General features: G+C 41.6%; 1 protein-coding gene across 1 annotated transcript in view; it reads left to right on the top strand.

Annotated features, from left to right (window-relative positions):
* Nucleotides 1-236, top strand: part of LOC143294180 (uncharacterized) — a 10,619-nt gene extending 10,383 nt beyond the window's left edge. Inside the window, exon 7 of the mRNA XM_076605610.1 lies at nucleotides 1-236. This exon is cut by the window's left edge and continues 1,450 nt beyond it. The gene's annotated coding sequence lies outside the window, so the exon portion shown is untranslated.
* Nucleotides 237-15,000: the final 14,764 nt, after the last annotated feature.

Here is a 15,000-nt window from a genome sequence, read left to right as displayed (position 1 = left end):
AACGCTGAGAACATTGGAATGAAGGGAAGTGTCATCTGCAAAAAGATCACACAAGACTCTTGGGTCTGATGTAGCCAAAGGAAGGTCATTGATAAACATGCAGAATAGAAGCGGTCCAAGAACGGATCCTTGAGGAACTCCACTTTGATTTGCTTCAGTGAAAGAAGCGTTACCACTAGACAACACATGCTGTGTTGTGTCTGTAAGGAATGGTTAATAAAGGACAGCATGGTGGGGTCTCTGAGATACAATGACAATTTTTAAGAAATATTTTGTGATCAACAAGAGAGAGAGAGAGGGGGAGAGAGACAGATTCAGATTCAGATTCAGATTCAGATGGTTTATTCATTAAGGCCAAAGCCCCATATGAACGAGGGGCGATAACAACATTAGTGTATGTCATCAGAACTACAGCAATCAATCACGACATAATTATATCTCTTAAGTGAAAAGCTTTATATAAATATAGAGCCAAATTACGTATAAGTCCGTCATCTGTAGATGCCATCAGCAGATTAAATCGAAATGAACATGGATATATATAATATTTCTTTGGGATAAATTTTTCACGAAGAACACACAAAACGGGGCATTTCAAAACAAAGTGTACTTCATCTTCTATCGACTCTTTACACAATGGACAAAAGAGATCAGAATTGTGTACATTTTTATATCGGTACCTGTGAGTGTTTATTTCCGATATACCAAGTCTAAATCTTGCCAAAATGAATCTGAGATGTCTATCCATATTAAACAAGCGATAATTCTTCACTAAATGAGTAGAGACATAACCCCTGTATATACTAAATCTTTCACTAGACTGAATATGGTTTTCCCAACTCTGCCATCTACAATCTATCATACGCTGGCGAAGAGTTTGCAAAAATACATTATCTAAACCTACATTTTGGAAATACCAAGCATACCCAAACCCGAGTTCACAAATACATATTCGTACATTTGAAACCCAGTTTCTTTTGCCTCTTAAGTCTAAGTCATATAACATGTTGTACGATTTTCTTGGCAGTCGATCTGCACTCATTCTCAGTAGCTTTAGCCAATAGCGAATACAACTGATTGCAGAGTTTATATAAACTGGATGTCTATTTGTTTCTCCATATACTAAATCATTTGGTGTTTTCATATCAATACCCAAAAACCTTTTAAGTCCAAATAAATGTAAAGATTCACAATGCACAACAGCATTTTTATCCAAACCCCATAACTCTGACCCATACTGTACCATGGGCTGAATCTGGGCATCAAACACTCTAGTAAAAAGCTCTAGAGAATTATTATTTAACATGAAAAGTTTTTTCATAATATTTAATAACTTATACTTTGCTTTACTAGACAAATCTCTGCAGGCAGCTACAAAACTCAAACGAGTAGAAAATATAATCCCAAGATACTTATAAGCATTAGCAACAGGCATAGCAATACCATCATACACCCATCTTTCCCTCGATGCTAAATAACCCCCCTTCCTAAAAACAATTATACTACTTTTATCCATGTTAATTTTTAACTGCAATTCATTTGCTGAATTTTTCAAATTATTTAGTTGCGTTTGCAGACCTACAACTGTCTCCGAGAGCAAAACTACATCATCAGCCAGCAGCAAAATGAACAATTCCATAAAATCCACAGTAGGGAGAGAGACAGAGACACAGAGAGAGACAGAGATAGACACACACACACACACACACACACACACACACACACAGAGAGAGAGAGAGAGAGAGAGAGAGAGAGAGAGAGAGAGAATGGATGAATTAACGAATGTTTAATGCACTTCGGCCATGGGTACAATAGTCATAAACATATATTGGGAGTTTGGGGGAGGGTTAATAAGCAATTATCGAAAGATATTCTACAAATAAACAGCAAACAGAACTCACCAAATGACATCAGTTTCACTCACATAATGTGAATCAATTCTGTATAAGGTAAACACGAGCAGATATCTAGCAGACAGTATCACTTTAATCTGTAGTCAGTGTTAAGTCCCTTATACTCTTATCATTTTCATGTTACCTCAGAAATAACCTTATTAACCTTTGGAGAATAAAACAAATAAAAATAAATGAAAGAAAGCAACAACAACAAATTAAGGTTTTTCGCCTTCAAGGAAAAGCTGTATTCTTTTCATAGAAAAGAAAATAAATTTCGAAGCAACACAACTGATATTTTCGTTCCTACCATCAGTCAGCCTGTGAAAAGGAATATTATACAGATTCTAGATATTTCTTCCTAGGGTCGGTATATAAGAGACAATTATAAATAAAAAGAGTCAGAACGCAGGACTGGACTAACATTTTCAGAATACCGAAATCAAATTCCAACCCGCCATATCTGCACGCACCAGAAGCTGGCAAACGCATCAGCCCACTGAGGGCAGAAATACAACGAACAGTCGATGGATAAATGGAGAGAGAGAGGGGGTGGAGAGACTAACAGACAGATAGGGATGGAGAATATGAGAGATAAGGGGTGGGGGTGAAGGGACAGTGAGAGGGAGATAAAGTTTCATTTTCCAGGAGGTATCAAAGCGAGCGGGCTGATCTATATACACATCCAACCTGCTTTGAAAAAAATACCAGGAGCAGATGCCCGATCTTCGAATGAACCCAACAGGCTGGTCAGGTCTTTGAAAGTCCACCCTAAAGTTATGAAAAACATCAGCAAAACATGACAAAAGTATTAAAAAAACAACAAAAAAAACAAAGAAGTAAATACATGACAGTATCATACATTTGAAAAATAAACAGAAGGCAAATGATTGAAGTAAAACAAGAACAAAGATTGGCCACTCTCGCCAAAACCGCGGACACCGACACAGGAGCAACATTTACACAAGCGTGCAAATAAGCACACAAACCATCACGCGCGCGCGCATACAGAGAGAGACAGACAGACAGACAGAGAGAGAGAGATACACAACGCGCATACAACAGTCAGAAGTCTCACAGACACCCAGGCCCAACCCTCAACCAACAAACGTTCCTCCCCCCCCCCCCCCCCCCCCCACACACACACACCTTCATGCACGCACGCACACAGACATACACAAATAGTGGCACAGAGGCAACGAGAGTAAACAAGATAGGTAGGAGGGAGACAGAGACAGAGGGAGAGAGACAGAGACAGATGGACAGGCAGAGAAATACAGAGCGACAGAGACAGTTAACCATGTCATTTATTGTTCATAATTTTTTCCAAGCATGTGACAGGTTGGCGATTTTGTAGCAGTAAAAGAAGTGGAAGTAAAATAGAATAGAATGAAACATCGACAGCAACAATAACGAAAGTAGAAGGAAAACAAAACAAAAACAAACAGGAAAACAAACATCACAGACAGCAAACATGACGACACAAAAAAAACAGCAACGAAACTAAACAACAACAACAAAAAACGAGATGCAGCGATCACACAAAGATAGCAACAACGCGACGACGACGACAACAACATCAACAACCACCACAACAACAACAAAACAACGTAAAGGAACAAAACAAAAACAAAAATTGTTCAAGGCATATTCCCTATTCTCGATTCAGCGATTCGCAGAAAAAAAAGAAAAGGAAACACTACTTCATACACCAGTCGACCAACCGGTCTCCCCTACCACTTGTCTCTCAAGCGAAAAAACACAATGCATCTTTCATCATCACTCCCTTCCCCACATCTACCTTGGAGGCAAGTTACCTCCCGCGAGATCATGTTATATTGATAGCAACCAATCAAGCATCGCAGGAGAGGGACTTGGTAGTCCTCCGAGAAACCCGATAATTGCGCGAGGGTGGGTTTGTTTGGCAGTCGGCAGCCCTTGGCAACATGATCTCTTTCGGGGAAGTACAGCCAGGGACTGTTAGATGCTGAGCCGTCTCAGACGTAGCAGGTTGCAGGGTGATGGTGTATGGAGAAGTCTTTTAGCTCCAGCCACCTGTCTGTCTGATACTTTGTTTTTTGGGGTTGTTTTTTTTTAGAACGACTGTTTTAGACTAACTTCCATGGTACAGCTTGCTGAAATTCAGAGTATGGTTCTTTGGTTTGGGAAAAGAAAAAGACATTGCTCCACAGCATAATAGGCTGCTGGTGCAGTGGAGGAAGCAATGTCGCCTTTCGTTTATTTTATTAATCGTGGGACGGTTCTCGTGGTAGAGTACACTTTCAACAACGTGATTGATTGGTTTACTTCTGTGTTACTGTTTACTAGCACAGCAAAAGAAAACTTATCAGAATATATGTGAAAAATTGGAATGTTACAATGGGGTGACTTTTCGTCATTATGTAGTGTGGAAAGTCAAGTGAATACTTTGACGAATCCCAACTCCGGTGGACATGCAACGTTTTGTTGTAGAAATTTCTGTTCGTGATGCTGACATGTGATTGAGATTCCAAGAAACAAGATGTTGGACCATGATGGGTTCCATTCTAAAGAGATATGGCTCCAAATGAGCAGACATCGTATACTTGATAAAACGATGTGTTTATGTAATTGTTTTTGAGGTATTCGGTTCCAGCGTCACACTGCAAGTACATCTAAAGCAATGGCAGCTCGTCAAAAAGCACACAATCTGTGGAAAAGACACTGGGGACAAAGTCAGTCTGACCAACAACAACATCGTCCGATTTCTGAGGTGCTGACCATCACATCTGTCAACCCTTTAGCGACGAAAGGGAACACTCGTATAGGAAAGCCCAAGACCAGATATGATGAAGCTGATTCAGCATATAATCAGAGCTTGCCAGCAGGATCACTGCTCAAGGAAGAGTGTTCACCATCAAGTAAGGCTCAAAATCAACCAATATATCCCCACTTAAATGATGGTCTTGTCATTCGCCAGAGCAAAGGCGTCCCTCAACCATCAAGAGGGACTGACCATAAGAACCTAAACTCCATGGAACTAGTGGCTCAGAACATACACAGCTCAAGGAAAATTACAACTCAGTCTCATGACATCTTTAAGCAAGAGAGGCCAAAAGCTTCAGCGGCAGACTGCTCCATCGAAAGGTCTTCTCAATTCATGAACAGTCAAAGTGTAAACCGGTACCAAAAACCGTCTACACTGAGTTATGCAGGGTTTAAAGTTTTAACACTTCAGCGGTTGACATGCCAAGGACAGGGAATGGCAAGGAAGAAAGATTCAAGTTCAGCTGTGTCCGGAGTAAGTGGTTTGGGGGATGTTTGTGGCACTGCCACATGCAATAGGCTTTCGTCTGTCACAGTCAGCACAAAGCCTACTGATGGAGCACCCATGATGCACCCAAGCTCATCAAAGTCCGCATCCATTCAACAGCCAACTAAAATTAGCATTCAAAGAAATGCAGAACTGTGCATCACGCCACAACAAAATTCACCGTTACAAAACGTGTTCCACAATGTAACAGAAGCTGTTGATGATCCATCCCATAGAGCTAGGATTGGGGAAGACAGGGACCCTCAAAGTGCTTCAAAATCAAAGCTTACCTTGAAACACTCTAATGATTACACTGCTGCTGGCAGACACTGGGTGAACCCTGCACGTCTGAGACAACCTCCTGTAGTTGCACAAAATCCAGGCAAGGGATACCATGTCGTCAAGAAAGGTGATGCTGCAAAGACCACCCTGAAGCCAGGGGAATTGAAGGATCTGAAGTACTGTGACAGTGATGTTCCAACCCATTTTCTGCGTGCTGAAAGCTTGTTGGATTCAATTGATAAGAAGAACCAGCTGCTGCAGTTATCCACAGATGAAGAGGGAGACTCCAAAGCTGTAGAAAATCGCTCGTCCAATCGTAAAATGAATGACTCAGTCATGTTCATGGAGAGTCAACCCTCTTCAGATAAGTCACCTGTTGTTAAGGACTGCACATCAATGTTTGCTGATGTGACAAATATTACCAGAAACCAGTCACCCAGACACAATCATTCGACGAAGTGTATCAGCATTGAAAACCAGTTATGTTCTTCTGAACATTTGGATAAACTTCCCATGTTTTCACTAACTAGCAAATGCATGGCCGTTAAAGCGTTCAATGAGAAGCGAATGTCAAGCCAAACCAATATTACGAACAGCACTGGAGCAGAAACGAAAACAGATGGAATAAAATCAGAGGTCACTAAATGTGATTCTGTCAACTCTTCACCAAAAGTGTCCCAAAGCACAACAGACAGAACTGAGAAGGAACCGCAGCATCAAAAGTGTGCTACAGACAATGAGAGTGTTCCAGTAAAACCGAAGAATAGCACAACCAATCCAGAAAATGTGACAAAATGCAAACTTTTTCAAAAACGTGAACTTGTCAACAAAGACGCTGAAGTTGAACATGTGAACAACAAACGCATTGATTCCTCTCTTGCTGATCCCGGACATTGGTTAACAACCGGTTCTAAATCAGGGAGTGCCCCTGCACATACTTTGCGCAAAGACAAAAGTGGTATAACTTCTCTGGAATCACAAACCAACCCAGAGTGTTGTGGAGACGTAGACCAAACTTCAAAGGAGCCCAATTATTCTTTCAATCCAGTAAATGTTGCAACAACAAAAAGTATCGCCAAAAACACTATTGTCACAGATGTCACTTCAGAAAACATAGATTCCGAACAAGTTGGAGCAGACTTGGTGCTGCAGAAAAGCTCTCTGACAAGTACAGACCCAACTCCAGGTGTGCTGACACCCAAGGACACTTCACCAAGTCACACACGCGCAGGTTTCTCTTCAAAAAGTGAAGGTTGTCGGGGAAGTAAGACAAGCAGCGAAGCTTGTGCAGGAGATATCGACAACCATTGTGCGAAAGGCATAAACATCCGTGAAACGTCAGGTGACTCTGAAAGCAAAACCGAGGGAGAATCTGATGTTGGTAATACTTCAGGCACCCTGGTGGACCCTCGTGTTCTGTCATCAAATAACTTGGGAAGACAACATGGTTTACAAAATATAAGCAATACAGGACGCTGTTCACATAAACCTCTTGATACTGGAAACAAACCTAAACAACCCGGTGATCAAAACATACCATTGTCAGAAATATCAGAGGCGAAGAATAATGTCGCAGAACAGAAGACATATGGCAGTGTGCAAGAAAAAAATGCCAAGTGTGTTCAAACATCTGAGCAAAAGAGTGATGAAAGAAAATCAGAACAGGAAGATCAAACTGAAGTCCAGAAGAATCTGACGTGTTATGATACGAATCGCAGCCTAGACTGTTCTGAAAATGCCACACATCATCAGCCTGAAGACTGCGTTGCGGAGCATTCATCTTCCAGATCAAGTGTATCTAAAACAATGGATGATATCAATGCTCCCACAGAAAATATACCAACCATCAAACAGTCAGAAACTGGAGAAACTCGAAGCACCAGGACACTCTCCAGTCATGTAAATGGGTTAGAAAATAAAGAGAATCTCAACAAAATATCACCAGACCCATTAGATTCCAAGATCAGCAATAAACAGAAAGTAGAAAATTCCAGCGTGCTCTCAAGACCCAGTGCTGTCTCCGAAAGAAGTAAAACCGTCGTTCAAGCCCCCAGAAATGAGAATACCAATCAACAACAGAACAAAACACTTCCAGCAAAGCCTGAACCTTCTCCTTCACCTAACAACCAACAGCGACCTGGAAACGTAACAACAACAACAACAACAACAACAACAACAACAACAAAAGGAGATTCGTCAAAATCGACATTTGAAACTAATGTCCGCAGTAAACCAAGACCTGAACGCCAACAGTATCTGGTGTCGAAACAAACCGATTCGGTATATTTTCAAAAACTGCCAAGAACGACAGGAGGTAAAAGTCAGACGAGCGTCAAACCTAAAGAGGATCTGAACGAGAAGACCTCAGGATCCTGGGCCAGGGTGCAGTCCGCTCAGCCTCAAGTGTTCAGAAGCGTGGCCCGGTTTGCCGGCAGGGTCAGCCAGAGAAGGTCCAAGTCAGTGATGGACATGGCTGGTGGCAAGGAACCGGCTTCCAGGTGCCACTGCCAGAGGCGTTTACCTGGATCTGACAAAACGAGGTGAGACTTCCATCTTAACCATTTCTTCACTTTATTTACAATGTTATTAGACGATATAAGATCGACCAAAAACTGTTTTATATCTAATGTTATTGGACGATATAAGATCGACCAAAATTATTGTATGCCAAATGTTATTAGACGATCTAATATCGACTAAAAACTGTTTGGTATTACTCAGTAACGACACAACCGTTTGATTCACAATAACGAAATATCGTACTGTCTTCATTCAGTCTTAGTCATCTTGTACACGTGCCAACTCTTTCGCAGTCTTCTACCATGATTTGATTCACCGAGGTCAGATTGCCTTCCAGTTAACCAAAGTTGGTACGTTAAAACTCTATTTACCGACGGAGGCCATTGCCATGGAATGAGAACAGGTTAACCTCCACCTGATACATGTGATTGCTATGACATGGTTCATTAACGAAATAATGTTACTTGTCATTACAGTAGATGAACGAAATCACAACTGTTTTTGTCATGATTTTAGGGATACTCTGGGATATGTTTTAAGCAACTTTTTGAACTTAAGTACTATGATACGTTGTAGATTTTGCAGACATAGTCTCTATGGAATGGTATACACTGGCAAATTTGATAAATTGGTCAAAAAGGCAGAGACAATATCATGAATGGAATTCAAGGGATCGAAGCATTATTAAAGAATGTATGAATGTACATACGTGTACCAAATGACATCTTTGAAAAAAAAGTTTATATCGCTGCAGTTCATAATCTGTAAAAAGAAAAAGAAAATAGGTTAGTGCTTCATTGATTGTTCTTGTTTTTCTACTGAGTGCAGCTGCCGCCTGAAATGAAATGAAATGTCCTTGATTATGAAATGCAGAGTAAGCAGAAAACGAAACAAGACATTAAAAAGCTCCATTTTCATACGATTTACTTTGTGTTACTCTTCAATGAAATGATAAAACAAAACCACAAACAAACAAAAGAACGACCCCAAACAACAGAAATTTCTTGACACACATAACTGTGAAAGCGAGTTGAAAATATTCCCAAATATTTCAGCAAAATGCTCTTGCAGAAAAATCATGAATTTATTTTATTGCCTTTTAGGAACTTAAACCAATTACAGTAAGAAAAAATGTACACCGTGCAGGAAATACTTTTCAACGAATTTAGATATTTTGAATGTGAAAACGGTGTTGTTGTGATATTTTCTTTTAAGTGGCTTGCGGGACAGTCCAGACCTGCAATTCAAAAAAAAAAAAAAAGTGTATCAACGTTGCTTGAATCGCTCTGGTCAGGCATTGAGCACGACAGCCATCTGCTTTCTCTTTTTTTTTCTTTCTTTTTTTTTTTTTTCTTTTTTTTTCTTTCTTTTTAAATTTCTATTTTTAAGCAGATGTGTGTATGTATGTGTGTGAAACTGCAAGCTACAACACCTCCTTGAAAACTGAAACTGAACTTTAAAAAATCGCATGAACGACAACAGCGGTCACTGCTCTGTTCGATCTACACATACAGTCCAGCACGGACTGTCCCATCTTTCCTTTTATTTTCCGCCCCGCAGCTGCCAGTGTACACAATCCCTCGAAGAGTCGTCGCCATCAGCATCTTCCTCCACCTCCTCCGACATCCTCAGCAGCCGCAGAGAGCTGGACCGTCAGGTTCAGTGGTTCAGCCTGCTGTGGGACCAGTGCCGGACTCAGGGCACCCTGGACAAGGCGGTGGACGTCCTCAGGCAGATGCCGCAGGAGCAGCGCGGGCGGGTGGTGAGCGGAGTGGACGGGCGGCGGACCTCGTCGTCCTGCACCATGCTGATGACGGGCTGCCTGGCAGGGCACGTGCGCCTCGTGGACTTCTTGCTGGACGAGTGCGGGGTGGATGTAGATCGGAGAGGTGGGTTTTTTGGCCCGGAGTGTCTTGGTTTTGGGTTTTTGTTTTGGATGGGGATGTTGCGGTTTTTGGGGGGTTGGGGTTTTTTTGGTTTTGTTTTGTTTTGGGGTTTTTTGTTTGTTTGTTTTCTTTTTACCGGCGGTGGAATCGAGTGGTGTGTGTCTGGTCAAAGAAGAGAGCGGTTCCGTCGTGTACATTTTAGGTGTGGTGTTGTCGCTGGTGGTGGTGGTGGTAGTATTGATTGATTGATTGATTGATCTATCTCTCTATCTCCTAACTATCTATTTATGTCTTTATTTATATATTCATTGTTTACTATTTTAACAATACACTAATTCAATTACATCCCTCTTTATTTATTTATTCTTTAATCTTATTTTCTGATTCTCTTCTTATTTTCCCTCAAGGCCTGAATAAGTGCGTTGGGTTACGCTGTCAGTCAGTCATCTGCTTAGCAGATGTGGTGTAGCGTGCATGGATTTGTCCGAAGGCAATAACTGAACTGAAATAAACTGGTGGTGGTGGTGTTGATGTGTGTGTGTGTGTGTGTGTGTGTGTGTGTGTGTGTGTGTGATTTTTTCTTTCTTTTCTTTTCTTTTTCTGCTGTTGTCTTGTATGGACTCGGCATAGAGGACTTCTTGCTAAATGATTGTGGGGTGGATGATGACATGGGAGGTGGGTTAGGTTAGGGGGTATGCTCGGAGTAGCAAAGAGTCCCATGTTCAGACTGGTTTTTGGTGTCTTGTTATTATTTGCGTTTATCTTTTGTCTCCTCCTTTTTTTTCTTTTCTTTTTTTTAACTATTGTTTTATTTTGGCGGGGAACTTGAAAAAAATCGTGAACTTCTTTTTGGATGGGTGAGGGGTGGAGGTGGATGGGGTGGGATGGGTGCGGTGCAATGGTTTTCCGGTGGTGGGTTTAGAGACGGAGGGTATGGTATGGTGTGGTCTAGTCTGAGAAGCAAGCAGAGTCCCTTGTCAATATTTTTTTTGGGGGGGTTGTTGTTGGTATTATGTTGTTGCTGTTGTTAAAATAATGTTGTTGTTTTAAGTTATTTTCTGAATGTCGTGTATTATGTATGAGTGGATGCGTCATTGGTTTTCCGGCGGAGAGTTAGAGGGTATGTTTGGTCTGGAAAGCAAGCACTCTCATGTCCAGATATTTGGGGAGTGTTTTGTGTGTTTTTTTGTGGTTTTTTTGTTTGTATAGTTGCTGTTTTGGGGGGGGGGGGGGTTTGTTTGTTTGTTGTTGTTGTTGTTGTTGTTTTGCACTCAGTTCTTTCAAGTCCGGCATTATAGTCTACTTCTCTCCAAAATAACTTCCCTTTTCCATTCATACTCTCTCCCTCGCCTTCTATCTAAATGTATATTTTATATTTATAAATGTCGCCATTCATCCTTTTGTTTCAGAGCTACGCATGCGCATGAAAGTAAGCTGGGTGTCAAAGCACTTCGTTTTGCCCCAGGCACAAGATTCAGAGCTACATATATCTTTTCTTCTTGGTCTTCATCTTGATCGTCTTGTTCTTCTTCCTCCAGTTATTATCATTTTAGTAGCAGCGGTGGTAATAGTAGTAGTAGAAGTAATATTAGTATCATCATCATTATCATATTATTTTTATCATTATTGTTGTTGTTGCTGTTGTTATAATCATCATCATCATCATCAGCATCATTATTATCATCATTCCAGAGGAGTACCACGACAGGCACTCCCCGTTCCCCTCCTCCCCCTCTGTCCACAAGAACGTGACCGCCTTGTGGTGCGCCGCGGTGGAAGGGAGGCTGGACGCGGTTCGAACCTTGCTCAGCCACGGGGCCAACGTGCACGCCAAGAGCGCCAACGGGTCGTCGGCTGTCCGCTCGGCATGTTACCGGCTGCAGGTATGCAGAGTCGTTCTTTTTTTGGGGGGTGGGGTGGGGTGGAGGGGGTTTCTTTTCCTTGTTGTGTTGTTTAAACAACATTTAAACATTTAAATGTTTGAAATGAATTCGACACGTGATTCAAGTATTTTTCAATGTGTGCAAGGACCAATGCTGCTTGAGAGAGTGAGAGAAAGAGAGAGAGAGAGAGAGAGAGAGAGAGAGAGAGAGAGAGAGAGAGAGAGAGAGAGAGAGAGGCTGGTAGAGGGGGAAAGAATGAGAGAAAGAGAGAGAATTGAGAGAGAGAGAGATATAGTTATGGAGAGAGAGAGAGAGGCTGGTAGAGGAAGAGAGAGAGGGGGGGCATGGACATAGAGAGAGGAGAGAAAAGAGACAGACAGACAGACAAAGACGGATATATATATATATATATATATATATATATATATATATACATACATACATACATATATATATGTATATATATATACGAGGAGACCAGAGACACAATGAAAGAGACGGAGACACAGACACAGAGACAGACAGACAGACAGACACACACACACACACACACACACACACACACACACACACACACACACACACACACAGAGAGAGAGAGAGAGAAATTCAGAGAAATTCAGAACTCAAGACAGACCATTGTCTTTCAGGTGGACGTGGTGGAGGTAGAGAGAGATTGATTGAGATTGAGATGGTTTATTCATAAGGCCATGGCCCCTCAGAGGGTGGTGTACATGAACATAACAAAAGCGTTTTCAGATTATCATGTTACATATGAACATCGTCTTTTAAATGCTTTATAGAGATAAATAGCCAACTGCTTTATAGTACTTTCGTTTGTTGGTGACAACAGCACAATCAGTCTAAATAAACATGGGTCTTTACTGTACTTCTGTGGTATAAACTGCTTTCTAATATCACTTAATCCCGGACAAGAAAGAACAAAATGAATTTCGTCTTCTATTGAAGATCGACATATTTGACATTTCAGATTTCGAGCATATGTCTGTCGATAGCGATTACAGTGAACGTATATATCAGAAAAACCAAACCTAAATTTTGTCATAATGCGTTTCAAATGTCTGTCAGCACGCATAAATATATAAATTGGTAAATGCCGTATATGACTAAACAATCTGTAGAAGTCAAATCTTTCACTGATTTGAACATGACCATTCCAATTCTGCCACCAACAATCGATTATTCTTTCACGAAATATACGAACAAAAGCATTTATATCTTCGTCACCTTGATTCATCCAAACGTAGCCAAATCCAAATTCATACAAAATAATCCTAATATTTGATACCCAGTTTCTCTTACCTCTGTTATCTTATTCTAGTAGCATTCTATAAGCCTTGTATGGCAGCTTTTGTGTATTCATTTAAGTTAATTTCAGCTTATATTTAATGCATTTAACTTCAGAAATCACGGATATAGGGTATTTTGCCGTTTCCCCATACACTAAATCGTTTGGCGTCCTAGGCGATACTCCAAGAAATTTCTTAAGAGCAAAATTAAGTATTATCTCACAGTGAACAGCCGCAGGATAAAGGCAGAGGTAGAGAAACAGAGAGAGAGAGAGAGAGATTCAGATAAGTTCAGAACTCAGACAGGCCATTGATAGTCTTTCAGGTGGACGTGGTGGAGGGAGAGAGAGAGAGAGAGAGAGAGAGAGAGAGAGAGAGGAATTCAGATAAGTTCAGAACTCAGACATGCCATTGATTGTCTTCCATGTGGACGTGGTGGAGGTAGAGAGACAGAGAGAGAGGGGGATTCAGATAAGTTCAGAACTCAGACATGCCATTGATTGTCTTCCATGTGGACGTGGTGGAGGTAGCGAGACAGAGAGAGAAGGGGATTTAGATAAGTTCAGAACTCAGACATGCCATTGATTGTCTTCCATGTGGACGTGGTGGAGGTAGCGAGACAGAGAGAGAAGGGGATTTAGATAAGTTCAGAACTCAGACATGCCATTGATTGTCTTCCATGTGGACGTGGTGGAGGTAGCGAGACAGAGAGAGAGGGGGATTTAGATAAGTTCAGAACTCAGACATGCCATTGATTGTCTTCCATGTGGACGTGGTGGAGGTAGAGAGAGACAGAGAGAGAGGGGGATTTAGATAAGTTCAGAACTCAGACATGCCATTGATCGTCTTTCAGGTGGACGTGGTGGAGGTAGAGAGACAGAGAGAGAGGGGGATTCAGATAAGTTCAGAACTCAGACAGGCCATTGATCGTCTTTCAGGTGGACGTGGTGGAGGCCCTTCTTCAGGCCGGGGCTGACGTACACTCGCCCAACGCGGATGGCGTGACGTGTCTGATGAACGGCTGTAACAGGTTAGGTGGTGTTTTTTGTGGTTTTGTTTGGTTTTCCTTTTGTACGTGTCTGTGGGGGAGCACGGACATAAATAGAATTTTGTTAATAGGGTTCGTAGTGAAGGAGAGGGTGTTGGGAGGATTGTGGAGTGGATCTGGGGAGTGGGAGGTGCGGTGGGTGGGTGTGAGGAGGGGAGTGGTTATAATTTTTACCAAGTTGGAAATTTGGAAATTACTACTACAACTTCTGCTACTTGAATGGAAAGTTCACAATTCAGACGATCTCAAGGCTAGATAATCAGGTCGTCCATGATAATGCTATTTTTGCTGATGCTATTAAAAATAAATTAGAGATAGAACAGATTAATAACTTATTCTTTTTTTCTGATGAATACTGATTGATTGCTTTTAGTTTGCCACTACTCAACAAGATACGAATACTAGCATAATCCTTCAGGAAAGTGGCAATGTGGGTAAGGTGCTAATCTACCAATACAGTGCTCGAGAGGGTCTGGGTTTCCGCTCCTCCCCCCCTTCTTCCCAAGTTTGACAGGAAAACCAAACTGAGTGTCTAGTCATTCTGATGAGATGATAAAACCGATGCCCGGCGTGCAGCACGCACTTGACGCACTGAAAAAGAACCCATGCCAACAAAAGTACTGTCCTCCGGGAGAAAGGGCGAGACGGGATTCGAACCTAGACTCTTACGGACTCCGAATCGGCAGATGAGCGTCTTATCCATTCTACCAACTTCCTCCACCATGCCCACTCTAGTGAATGTGGTAGTTGCAGACCACAGACGAAGACCAACCAAAAAAAAAAAAAAATCAGTTGAAGAATTCTTTTTTTTTAAATGAAATTTCATTACCCCTGACACTTTGACTTTGACCTCTTAGGCATGAAGAGCGCACTGGGTTCGTTGCCAG

The sequence above is a fragment of the Babylonia areolata genome, chromosome 19, assembly GCF_041734735.1.
Source record: "Babylonia areolata isolate BAREFJ2019XMU chromosome 19, ASM4173473v1, whole genome shotgun sequence".
Classification (NCBI taxonomy): Eukaryota; Metazoa; Mollusca; class Gastropoda; order Neogastropoda; family Buccinidae; genus Babylonia; species Babylonia areolata.
The sequence above is the reverse complement of the archived record's forward strand: the minus strand, read 5'-3'. Positions and strand labels throughout refer to the sequence as shown.